Raw genomic sequence first — 10,151 nt, 5'->3', positions numbered from 1 at the left:
TTTTTGTTTATTTGTTTATTTGTTAAAATAATTCATCTGACAAATAATAGTCTAAATGAAAGGAAAAAGGTACAAACGGTCAATTTTTAAAAAAGAAACAATTGATAACTTTTGTGCAAACTTATGCGATGGTTCCCCAAATTCGAACAGATGCTCAACTTTGGAAAATGCACGTATACATTCTGTCATTGGTTCATGTAGTCCGAAAGTAGTACGATGAAATCTTGGTTGAAGTAGACTCGTCGAGCGTAGAGATCGCTGAGAAGCACGGAAGTCAAGGAGAGATAACAATTCTGGTGAATCAATATCGCCATTGATTACTTTAGCCACAAGTAACGCTTGCTGTATTTTTCTACGTCGCTCTAGTGCTTCCGGTCCAATCAGGCGACAACGGTGGGAGATCAAGTGGGTTACGCCAGGGAAGGTCCAGCAAAGCAAATCGAATAAATCTCTTTTGTACACGTTCTATCCGTAAATTCCAAACCAGTTGGTAAGGACTCCAAATCAAACACGCATTTTCAACTAGTGGACGCACCAATGAGCAATACAACGCTTTCAAACAATACGGATCCTTGAAGTCCCGACTAATTTTTGCAATAAATCCGAGTTGCCGCGTTGCTTTGAAAATTAAAGTTGATCGGTGTAGATTAAAGGTGAGTTTAGCATCCAACAAAACGCCGAGATCATTGACAAATTCGACTCTATCAAGCGTTTGTCCATCAATTTGATAGTCAAATACTATTGGATTTATTTTACGATGAAAAGTTATAACTTGACATTTCACGGTACTGATTATTAAAAAGTTTCGTCGACACCAGTGTACGGAAATATCTAGGAGCTCCTGAAGATGGACACAATCTTCAACAGCACGGACTGCCAGGTACAGCTTCAAGTCATCAGCGTAAACCAATCTGCATCCAACGCCAAGAATTAAAGCAGCATCGTTGAAGAGTGGACCAAGGTTACTGCCATGAGGAACACCCGATTTATTCGTGAACGGAGAAGAAATACAAGAGCCACGTAGTACTCCGTCGCATAGATAAGAGCTCAACCATTTTACAAACGTTCTCGAAGCGCCTAATCGAGACAATTTTGCTATTAGTATTCCATGATCTATTCGATCAAATGCAGCTTTTAGATCGGTGTAGATGGCATCAACTTGTTACTTTTCTTCGATCCGTGTAATACATGTCGATGTAAAATCCAGTAGGTTCGTATTCACTGATCGTCCAGGCATAAAACCATGCTGGTCGGTGGATATGTATGTCTTCGTTTGAGGTAATATGGAAGCACTAACTACTAGCTCAAATAGTTTCGACGCTGCTGGCAAACTATTTATACCACGATAGCTTCGAACATTCAGGCGATCGCCACTTTTAAAAACTGGAAACATAAAAGACTGTTTCCAGATTGTCGGGAATATACCATGCTCAAACGACTTATTAAAAATTGCATATAAAGGATCTGTTACTTTGATTTAAATCAGCATGCGTACGCAAAAATCTTTACAATACAGAATTGCAACTCTGGCTCTGCATTCGGTTTTTAGAAGAGCTAATGCCTAAATAGTAACAATTCCTTTTTTTGTTTTTTTTTAAGTTTACCAAATTAACTGCACAGTAAACTGTTAAACTTACAACAAAAGGTAACGAAAACGACCCAGAAATTTTTAAACGTCGAAATAATTCAAAACAGGTTCTAAAAATATCGTGTGTTGTCTTATAATTGGCATTGAGCCCTTTTTTTAGAAGAATTCATACATTTTGTACCTGAGAGTGTAATAGTGCAATGTTTTGTTATGATTGCTGTCGCAATTACTAATTAATAGGAAAAATAAAAGACTGACGATAGGAAGAATAAAAATCCTTCGTGATGAAATTAGAAGCAGAGTAGTGAACATATCAGAAGTTTTTTTAGCTGATTTTTTGAATATTAATTTAATTTCCAAGGAATGTGAATCGATTCCAATGTGAAGCAGGGCGAATTAAGTGAAATATGAAAAAATCATTGTGATTTTCGTGGCTAAATCAGGTTTTTAAGGTAACGTCCATACAAATGAGATAAAACAGACAGTCCTTTCCCTACTAATTTATTGAAAAACCTTTTTGTTTACCAAGAATCTAAGAAAAGTACAAAAATACCACACATTTATATATGAGAATATGAGAGATATGAGGAAGGCATTATTACACCACTAAGTGGATTAAAACAGATTTTATTTCTTTTAAGTATGATTGTGCGTGACTCCCGAGTTTTGAGTTTTCAGGAAAATAATGCCTGTTTATTCCAAGAACTCGTGAACTAAATGGCGAGTTTAATCGTTCATTACATTTCGAGTTAGCTTTACAACATTAGACATGATGGAAAGATTTTGTAGGGTAAATAGAAGCTATGCATATTAGGATTTTCAAGCATAATTTCGCTGTTTTCATTTAACAATTCTGTGTTGAAAGTGTGATGCTTTAAGATTGTAATGATAATTGAAGCCGACAATAATGAGAATCGAAGTGCAATTGTTTTCTTTTATAATGTAATTCATTATTCAGTGACTCACTTAATTCGGTTCATTTTCGTGCATGACAAATGAACAACGATATAAAACAAACGTTAGTGTCATCATATTTTCACTCTTAAATAATTTTCTAATGAAAAGCCAGCTCTCTGGTACAAATCCCGCTTCCGGAAATGGCACCAAAAGCAATAACTATAATTAATTAATTTAATGTTCCAGATCAAGTCCAGCTCTCGACTCGGGCGGAGAACTAAAATCCTTTCCTTTTGAACCTAATCCATTTGTCGTTGTGCTGCTGCTAAAGCATTGTTCTGGCCTAGTGAGGCGAATAAATGTTGCCATTCTTTCACCTACTGGTCTTTGCCATTTTGAAAATGAGAAACGACATGAAGTGTATTCTGCTTCCGACAAAGTTTCATCCGTGCAGCTTGTAATGGAACTTGAAGATAAGCTATAGGATTTCAATTTGTCCGATAATGGAAAACAAATGGCTTTCTGTTAAGTGGCAGCTAGAGCGGGTAGATTGAAATCCATTTTTTTATTCGAGGCAAACGTTTCTGAGAACACGTCTGCTCAGTCATTAGATTGATCCAAAGTCCTTCAATGGGCAAGGAATTACAATGGCTTAATGTACTATTGCTAATTATATTAATCTGTTTGCATAACATCAAGAATCCCTTCCACTCCATCGATAATGAATATCTGTTTCCGAAAGCATTTGTCCGGATTTCCGACCGGAATCGATCGTGCTCTAGGAATCACCGGCATCGTCTGGCTTTACGCAATTGTCTGAAACATGTCATAAATCAATCATAGCAATAAACCGTGTGTGAATTTTTCATGGTTAGTTAGCTCAAGCCGTTTCTCTTAGTACGAAGAACAGTAAGGAAATCCATTCGTCCTAAACGGTAGACATTCCGAATACTGTGACGACGTCGACGACGGCGACGACGACGACGACGACGACGACGACATCGATGGTAGTAAATTTACAATAAAGCCACCCAGGCGAAAAAGAATACGGGAGCTAATCTTTCCACTGGATTTTCCAGCTCACGCTGTTGCTGTTTCTGTCAAACTACACATATGTTGGTGGATGGTAGGAAAACACCACCCAACTCTTCAACTCAACAAGCGAACGTGAATAGCCTGCTTTTCGTTCTGCCGCACAATTTTTCGATTTACTGAGAACAAAATCAATCCAGTTCGGTGGCGTTCGCAGGAAATGGTGGCCGTCGCTCGTTCCATTTCCACGGACGCAATCAAAATCAAAATGAAGTACGCCGATTGGTGAGGAAGAAATTTCGCATTCGACCTGTTTTTGGCATTTTGGCGGTGATCGTAAGGTAGAAACTTCTTGGTTAAAATAAAACCAAATACAAACTATTTGTATTTGACTAAACTATGTGCTTTGACTCTGCATTTATTGAAACGTTATATTAAATGTCGTTGGCATTCATTCGAGATTCATATCTGCTGAAAGAATAAAAGTTTGCAAAATGATAAACTCTGAGGAAAATTACTTCAAAAAAATTAACGGAAAAATCGAAATTATGCTAGATTTGTTAAACTTTTCATAAGAATTTATTTGCAGCTTTTCTACTTGACCGCTAATATAGTACACTTTGATGTTTTTAACGGTAAACATATTTTAACAGCGTAATACCCACAACGCTTTGCATTGTATGGATTTAGGTTCTCGTAAAATGTTAAATGTTAAGAAACATTTTCGAAAGGTAATGTCAGAGACATAACTGGATAACGTGGATATGAATAAATCTAATACGTTCCCATCTCACTTACGAATGTCGATAATAGTTTCGATTAGTTTTACTTCTTTGCTTCAAGAATTGTAATGATGCTCCCACACTAAAGAATGACTTTTTCACATGAATATTCAAGTTAAAGAAGGCAGGAAAAAGAGTGTAAAAACTTTGCCGAGTGCGTTTTCCTAGAATGTAAAGCTTCTGCTATCGAATATTGTTTTAATTGGAATAATTTCTGACACGATTTCATTCAGATTGATTTGGGTAGTTCACAAAAACATGTTTCAGCGCTTATTTCACATATTCGGTTACATGTAGAAAACTAAATATATCAGTAATAATGCATTTGTAGTTGATCATTGGTCAATTTCTGAAACAATTTTGCGAATAAAAAAAAAATTTTCGGTTACGTAACTTGTTCGATCATATCTCTGTAACTTGAAGTGTCAACCATATGATCTTCGAACTTGTTTCTAAACCCAGTATTAGTCTTGAATTGGTGGAACCGGTTCCGATTCCATATCCGTGAAAATTTAGTGGTAATGAGTTTTGTCGTTCACATCACTCTTACTAATAATTTAACAGTAGGTTGTTGAAATCGGTTTAACCATCTAAACACCTAAAAAATCGTTTAAATCTACGTTTTCTGAGACCGACGCGTAAAAACCAGTTCATTTAAACAGGTGATCTAACAACTAATTATGCATCGTTAAATATTTTCAATTGCTTTAACATGTGAATTTACATGTTTGTTTAAAGTGTTTAACATATATTTATACGATTCTTGTAAAATTCAGTCATTGAACAAATTATGTTCTTATAAATTTTGTCATACAGAGGAAAAAATAATTAAATTTTAATTAGAGTTTAAATTTAAATTAATTTTAATTTAAGACTTGTGAATCAAAAGTAACATAGAATAGATAAGGGTTAAATAAGAAATTTGATTGAAAACCATCATCGATGCAAAACAAAATTGGATTAAGTTAAATTTTAAATAAATAGATCTGTATCTTTCAATGAACGCTTAGTTTTGCGATTAAATGATATTGTAACGTACAGAAATGGAAAGTAACTGTATGTTTAATTACCTTCTCTAAATATGTGCACGAAAATAGATGTAAATTCACAAAATATTTTTAACTGTGTTGGTGGATTTTCGGCACTTGTAAATTTCATATTTTTTGGCTGTGTATGAAAAAATTGAGAGGAGTGAATAAAGTGCATTTTGTTGGTAATGTCATTTTTTCTTAGAATTTAACTAATGACTCAATAGCAGATTTTGAAACAGCCTAAACTTCACAGTTATTCATTTATGTATTATTTATTTAGGAGCAGGAAAAAGCCCGATAGAGATCAAATTTGGCAATCTCTCTCTCCAGCAGGCATAAAACCTCCTCATCAATTGTATCAACAGATTACAATGATCCCACAGATACATTTGGGCTTAACACTAACAATTGAAACTAACAATTAAATCTAAATCTATATCCCTTACTACAACTAGTTGACGACACTAAGCATTACAGGGCAGTAGTAGTGCTCTTGCTTAATAGGTAAAAGAAAAGAAAAAAGTGAATAGGTAAATGTTGTATAAGGGTTGATGGGAATCAGGAATCAGGAATCAGAACAAATTGGCTCAAATGGCACGTTCCCCTTGATATTTGGAGATTTGTGTCTTGCCATCAATATGTTTTTAGCATCATTTTCCCGATATATAAGAGGGAAGGATTGAAAGGAAATGGTAAGGGTTGGACTAGGAGGATGGGAAAAATTGACGACACAAAAACACATAAAAGCAGAAGTAAATTCTGCACCCCTAAGGGATGCTAAACAATCTGCTGAGGATCACATTTAGTGGAAGCAGAAGTAAATTCTGAACCTCTACGAGGTCCTGAACAGTCTGCTGTTAATAAAACCTCCAAACCCCGAGAGGATTTAGAGATCTTACAAAAGCGACACCATTCTGCACTCCCGGAAGAATGCAGAACGATTCGCAGTATGTACGAGCAGAAGTAAATTCGGCACCCCAAAGGATGCCAAACAATCTGCTAAACCCTATTTAAGGTGAATACAGAAGGGATTCATTCACTCCAGGAAGAACGATGAACCCTTCTGACTATAGCTCCTAACCACATTGGGTGAGAAACGAGAGAATATCCTTCAATTTTAGCTCCGCATACACAGACTCAATCATGTATGGAGAACCCGGATACGTAGTTGCGTCAATGCGGGACAGTTACATATCAGATGATATGAAGTACCATAATCGCATTCACACAAATCACACGAATAATACTCAGCACGTTGAATAGTAGCCATGTGATAATTGAGTTTGCAATGTCCAGTCAGAGCTCTGACCAGAATACTGCAATGATGTTTGGAGAAATGCAGTAGACACTTTGACATTTTCAGATTTAAATCTGGTAGAAATGCTTTTGTCTGAGCGCAAGAACGAGTCTTGTGCTTTATCCAACTAGTTGAAAGTGGTAAAGCTGGTTCAGGACCAACGAAATCATTCGTTGCACCAGCTCTAGCCAACTCATCAGCGGATTCATTTCCAGTAATACCAGAATGGCCGGGTACCCATAAGAAGTAAACAGCATTTGAAATGCTGAGGTCTTCAATTTGAGTTCGACATGCGATCACTAGATTCGACCGTGAGTCAGTCGAACTGAGTGCTTTTAAGGCTGCCTGACTGTCGGAACAAAAATAAATTCGTTTACCACAGATCCTCTGCTGAAGTGCCGATTGTACTCCACACAGAATTGCGTAGATTTCTGCTTGGAACACAGTACAGTATCTACCAAGTGAAAGAGACTGCTCTAGCCTCATTTCACGACAGTAGACACCAGCACCAGCACGACCATTCAACAGAGAACCGTCCGTATAACAAACTATGTGTTCATCAAGTTGTCGTTCCAGACAACCAGACAACCATTCTTCACGAAGAGGATAGCTCACATTGAATGTTTTGAAAGGAAAACTGCATGTGAGAGTTAGGTCACTAGGAGCGAGTAAATACTCATCCCACGTAACCATTTGAGACCACAAGCGAGTGTGGCTGGTAGCATAATCTAATGGGTTACTGTTCCAAAGCCCTGTAACCTTAAGACGGTATGCACAAGATAATGCTTCTTGTTTTAGGAACACATGTAGTGGTTTAATGCACAGTAGCGCCTCTAGAGCAGCAGTAGGAGTTGTCGTGAATGCTCCTGTCATCGCCATTAGGACCATCCTTTGGAGATGATTTAGCTTTGACTGAACTGTCGCGACTTCTCCTTCCTGCCACCATACAAGACATCCATATGCTAAAATTGGTCTAACGATAGTTGTGTAGATCCAATGAATATATCTGGGTTTGAGTCCCCATGATTTTCCAAAAGCTCGTCTGCATTGGCCGAAAGCCATGCAAGCTCCTTCAATCCTGAAGTCAATGTGAGCAGACCAATTCAGTTTTGAGTCAAGAATAACCCCGACGTATTTAACTTGATCGACCACAGTGACCTCTGAACCAAAGAACTGCACCGGACGAGCTCTTGTAATTATCCTACGATGAGTGAAAAGCACCATTGATGTTTTGCCCGGATTTACAGATAATCCAACCTGGCAACACCATTGTTCAACAGATCGCAGGGCTTGCTGCATTAAATCAAAGAGAGTGTTAATGCTTATACCGGTCATCAATATATGATAATCGTCGGCAAAACCATAAGTCGGAAATCCAAGGTTATTAAGTTTCCTTAACAAACCATCAGCGACTAGGTTCCATAAAAGTGGGGATAGTACACCACCTTGAGGAAAAACCCAAGCTATTCCGTTTACGACTGCAATGTTTAACCTCCTGCAGCCATTCTGCCATCGGCACGGAAATACACCTTGACTTAGGAGTTCCTATTTTTGTGGCCTTTTACGACATGGAACAGGAAACCAGTGGATCAATTCTTGGTAAAAAATAATTCCGCCGGATGCCACACGGCTTACCTGTTTGGTGGACTTATACCACCGGTACAGGTGGACCGTAGCGTTATTCTTAGCCAGTTGGGAAACCGCTACCGACACTACACGGCTATCTAGGCTGCTCAGAGAGGGAAGATGACATTGATGGTCAACTTCCATGGGTGGCTGAGCAGCCGCATACTATCTATATCCCTTACTACAACTAGTTGACGACACTAAGCATTGCAGGGCAGTAGTAGTGCTCTTGCTTAATAGGTAAAAGAAAAGAAAAAAGTGAATAGGTAAATGTTGTATAAGGGTTGATGGGAGGGTGGGGTGATAAACGAGAGTATGCTAACGACGGTGTTAGAATCGGCATGTAGATCTAATTAGTGTCCAAAAAGATGGTGAAAGGCAGAGAAAACGACGGGGTTAGAAACGGCAGGAAGAGATGGTTAGTGATCGAAAAACGGATGGATGACAAAGAACATGTAGAAGGGACGACCGAGTTAATTTCGACGAGCGAATCTAGCTAGTTTCCAATGGAGATTATGGAGAGACGGAGTGGGAAAGATCACAATAATCCAAAATACTTTAGAAGTAGAGAAATAATTCAGAAATAATTTTTTCACGGTGTTCCGAGATAGGTGAAAATCAAACAAGTGAGAACATCGATTAAATAGTTTAAAAAATCCATGTAAAATTACGCCAAATCTAATACATATAAAAGAAATGCCATGTAGTTTTACACGAGAGTTAAATTTTACACGTACGATTTGGATTTTACCGGAACGAGTTATGATTTTACACGAATAATAACAGAGGAATAAAGCATCATGTCTTTTATGTCAAGTTCATTTGAAAAATGTTTCGAATGAAAAGAATCTTGGGAATCGGAATGTATGTCTGAAAAACATTTTTAATTTGGTTTCACATTTAATCTAATTATGTTTATTTCGAACATGCTCCCGGAAGGAAGCGAAGGAATGAAATTTTATTTCACAAATAACACATATAAATATATATTGTGAATTTGCATTAATTTCCATGTACATATTTGTAGCAGCCAATTGAACGGAAAGTTACTTTACAGTTCTTCATGTTTCTTCGTATGCTTTGAAAGTAAAACTAAGCTTTTTTTATATACAGTATTGTGCGTTGAACAATCAATGCCTTCGGATTTATTTTAACTTGGATTACGGGCTAAAATCAGATTCTCGATTCAACTGATGTCTGTTTCATGGTAATGTTGATTTACATGTCGTTTAAATTTTATTATATTTTTCTTTGGTATAAACGTACGTTGAATTATTTCTTCCTTTTGAAAATTCCACAGGCGTCAATAAAATAATTCAAACTCGAAGTGTGATTACACGATCAATGTTTACGTGATGGATATTGTTATGCTGAGGTTCCTTCACTTAAACCATTGTATATTTAAAAAAAATGAGCGTACACCATTATTTGAAAAACCTGTTTTAATCCACTGGTGGTGTAATGATGCCTTTCTCATGTATAATATTGTGGTATTCTATTCATAAATTTTATCTTCGATTTTTGAAAGAAACCAAGAGATTGTTTGCGAATTAACTAGTATAACATACAGAATAAAACAGTGCTTTGATTGCGTAGGTCATCCTAAAGAAAACGAAGTGGGTTCACTATTATATGCACTTCCGGCACCGGAACCCGAGAACCGGTATAATCAAAGTCGGTTCGTACGGCCTACTAGTACGCACTCTAAATACGATTTAAATGTTTGTCGCAGTAATTTAATATGCAGTAATTTTTGGTAGGACCATAAGACCTTTCAATTGACCCTAAGATTGGGAATAATGGTTTAGAGTCCAGTTTATAACATTTTTTACGGTTTTTGTTTCGCCAGTTTAAGTGACGGTGTACAATATTGAACACACTTTACCCTATAAATCCGG

This window comes from Malaya genurostris, chromosome 3 (genome assembly GCF_030247185.1).
Source record: "Malaya genurostris strain Urasoe2022 chromosome 3, Malgen_1.1, whole genome shotgun sequence".
Taxonomy (NCBI): domain Eukaryota; kingdom Metazoa; phylum Arthropoda; class Insecta; order Diptera; family Culicidae; genus Malaya; species Malaya genurostris.
Note: the sequence above shows the minus strand (reverse complement) of the source record.